Genomic DNA, 3,983 nt, shown 5'->3' with positions numbered 1-3,983 from the left:
AATTTTTATTAAGAGAAAGCCTTGGTTATTAAGCTTAGGGAGAGATCCTATACTTGGATCTTGGTTCTTCCATCAAAAGAAAGCTCAAGAACAAAAGAAAAGGAGATTTCTTTTGTGCCCATAAAACCGAAACATCCAATGTAAGAACATGATTTCTCCTCTATTTTGCTCTTTTGTTTGCATGCATAAAATCCATATTTAATTTTATGACAAATTAAATTAAAAACATATATGAATATGTATGTATATAGATCTACTTTCCTTCAACAACATCCATTGTAGAATGTTATTGATAGAAACCAATCATCTACCCCATGATGTGGGCATTGCCTTTGAAGCTCTTTGTACCTCTCCCAAGCCTCATATAAGCTCTCAAGAGCTTGTTGACGGAATCCGGTAATTTGGCTCCTCAAAGTTTGAGTTTTCTCCGGTGGAAAAAACTTTTGATAGAAGGCTAGAGCCAAAGTCTCCCAATTGGTGATTCCCATGGCGGTGCGGTCAAGGCTATTGATCCAAAGCTTGGCCTTGTCCTTCAAAGAGAAAGGGAAAAGTATTTCCCTTATTTGGGCTTGGGTGATGCCCGTTTGACGGATCATGGAGCAATAGTCACATAAGTTTTGCACATGCAAATTGGGATCCTCCAAAGGACTTCCCCCAAATTGCTTCCTCTCCACAAGGCTAATAAAAGCCGGTTTGATCTCGAAGTCCGGCAGGGTGATTTGAGTGGTTGTGATTCCGGCCGAAAGCATGGCCGCAGTGGGCTTTGAGTGATCGGAAAGTTTTACCATCTTTTTGGTAGTAGATGGTGATGGTGGTGGAGATGATGAACTTGAAACCTCCTCCTCTTCAAGGGCTTCTAGATCGTCTAAGTAAGACTTTCTAGCACTTTCGGCTTGTACGGGAGAAGAGGCTTCTTTCACTTCCTTCCAAAACCGTCGTCTTCTCCTAAAGGTTCTCTTGGGATCGGAATCCGATGAAAGCAATTCTCCCATACGTGAGGACCTGGGCATAAGACAACAATTTCTAGAGAAGTGATAAGTAACGGTCTTAAGGAACAATTGTTCCCCAAGACAAAGGAAAACAAGATAAAAATCGACAATTCAAAAAGCAATAAAACCGTTTCCCCGGCAACGGCCCCAAAATTTGATAGGCTTATCGCGTACCTATGCAAAGATAATTTCCCTAGATACAAATTAATGTAGTAACAGAGGTCGAACACAAGGAAATGGGAATTACGTCGTGAATTGCTATGGGTAGATTTTTATCGAGGTCGATTACGATTTGGGTTTGGTTTGTTTGGTTGATGATTAATAAAAATGCAATGTAAATAATAATATGATAAAATATAGTCTAAAGGGTTCAGGTCACTCATGCAAAGGTAAACATATGAACATGATAAACTTGATACTAATAATTTTGTCAATTGTTTAGGCTTAAAGATACCCACCTTACGACATTAGTATCAACCATAGACCGGGTCCTAGAAAAACTCTCGTCCATGACTAGGTCGTCCTACCACACATGCTTAGTCTAATTCAATTCCGTGCCTCTCGACTTTAGAACGAAAGAAAAAATTTAATCTACGACTACGACCGATAATCAAAGATTAAGCGTAACAAAGCAAACATGTGATGGAAACAATTGAACAATATTATTATGAACTTATTTAATCATGTTGTATATTTGATTTTGCATGGCTCCCCTAGCCTTTAGACTATAAAATTTAGCTCCTCATACTAAAATGTAAATTGCAAACTAAATTATAAGAAATATTAAGCATGGTTATATGATTTATATTAATGACAGGATATAACATGTGAATAGAATAAAGCTAATGTAAAATGAGATACTTGATTATAATAACTATGTGATAACTAAAACAATAATGTAAAATGTAAACTTGGAATTAGAAATACCTTATAAAGGAAAACTTATATGGAAGAACAATTAACCAAAAGCTTGAATATCAAATGCTTGAACAATAGTTTGTAGCACAAAATGTTGAAAGATTAACTATGGAATGCTTAACAACTTATAAATTGAAATGAAAACTAATGAGAGAAAATATAATGTTTGAGGCTTATTGTAAGTAAACTTGGACGTAAAATTGGATGCCTAAAGCCTTGAAATGCCTCTCCTATTTATAGGAGAGGAGAGTGAAACGTAAATCACCAAGGGGCATGTAACCCCTATCGGGGCCACCCCACCCCGATCGGGGTCGTGTGTTTCCGGGTAATTTCTCTTAATTGCTTGAGGAATCCAAAGTTTATACTTTAATGCTCCTTAATCACCCGGGTAAATGCCTCATCTATCATCTTTAGAGCCTCCAAAAAGTATCCCATGCAAGTTGGAATCCTAAGCTTTCCATCTTGACTTGGACTTGATCATTGGGCTTTGACTTTGATTGTTGGCATCATTTGCATTACACATATTGATCCATAAATTTCTCCATGCAAAACTCAAGCAATCTTCACACACTTAGTCCAATATTTGGCCTTGTTTAGCTTAGTGAACTTGGTGTATAAAATGATAGGAAAAAGCCTTCAAATGCTTAGATTCCTACAAAAATATAACAAACACAACCATACACCTAGAACACGAGATTAGCTCAAAAATACACTAATTAAAGTATAATAATCAATAGAAACCGATCTAAAATGAGGGGTAAAAGTGTATATAAAATGAACATATCAATCGAGTAGAGGCTACTCGATCGAGTACATAGACTACTCGGTCAAGTACCCAAACTCCAGAAGTTGATCAAAATCCCACATAAAGCATACTCGATCGAGTACACGGAGTACTTGGTCGAGTAAGCCCCACTCGGTCGAGTTTCCCTATCACTCGGTCGAGTGGTCATATTCCAGAAGCTACTATCAACTACACACACTCCTACACTCGGTCGAGTGACCGGTACTCGATCGAGTCCCTCTGCTCAGTCGAGTACCTCCCCCACTCGGCCGAATCATGCCGACACGACATCCCAACCACATAGTTAACCAAGTAAGGTACCGAAACACGACAAAACATCCTATTCTCATATTACTACCACAAGTAAAACAAAACTTACGAGCATACAAATCAGGCCTATTATTACCTCAACTATTCCACAACACATAAGCCAACTCATGCCATATCATCTCAACCACAACATGCACATATCTTTATAGAGCACAAATATAAAATAAGCATGCACCGATCCCCACGGCACACCCCGTAGTGACCGGTGCGAACTTGTAAGGGCCATAGTGCGGTCTTAGGACGTCTCCTAAACCTTTGCGGTAGTTCCAAACAATTTCTACCCGGGTTCATTTTATTAGACGCCCTATGTTCGTTTTGTTCATTGGTTTTAGGTTCCAAAATCGTCGCTCTAATACCACTTTGTAACACCCCCATATACCAAAGTGCCTTACCAAGGACCACCTTAGCATATAAGGGTGCTACCATCTCGGTTACTCTGAGATCCCTGAAAAAATCTCCTTTTTGAAAATAAATAATATGAAGGAGTCGCCAGTAGGTTTTATAAAAAACATACAAAAAATAAGTTTAACGGAAAAGCCCTTTTAATCCATTGTATGTGGACTGATCCGTCACTCCGGCCTAAACCAAAGATTGCGGATTTGGGGGTAAAGGTACGGTCAGGGAAGGTATTAGGCACCCGGACCGCCCATCAAACTGACGGCCTCTACTATTTATTTATAATATTATATATTTGACGAAAATTAACGATAAAAAAGGTTATAAAACAAAAGCGATACAAATTATTTACAAAGACAAGTTAAATAGGTTTGTTTATATATAATTATATAAATTATACGATAAAACAGAGAAAATAAATAAAAGACAGGAATAAAGAGAGTAAAGAAAACTTATTCCATTTTGGTACCTTCAGGTCTATGTGGATGTTGACTATTAATGAATTACGACTTTATTATAAATTAATGGCTCTTATGCGCTTATATGAAAACTGGGACGATTTAATA

The 3,983-nt window shown here is 37.7% G+C and overlaps 1 non-coding gene across 1 annotated transcript; it reads left to right on the top strand.

The window, feature by feature from the left end:
* Positions 1–309: 309 nt before the first annotated feature.
* Positions 310–416, top strand: LOC141635113 (small nucleolar RNA R71). Its single transcript, XR_012539818.1, has one exon. It is a non-coding gene; the product is annotated as a small nucleolar RNA R71 (small nucleolar RNA).
* Positions 417–3,983: the final 3,567 nt, after the last annotated feature.

The sequence above is a fragment of the Silene latifolia genome, chromosome Y, assembly GCF_048544455.1.
Source record: "Silene latifolia isolate original U9 population chromosome Y, ASM4854445v1, whole genome shotgun sequence".
NCBI classification, from domain to species: Eukaryota; Viridiplantae; Streptophyta; class Magnoliopsida; order Caryophyllales; family Caryophyllaceae; genus Silene; species Silene latifolia.
This window is presented reverse-complemented; position numbering and strand designations above follow the sequence as displayed.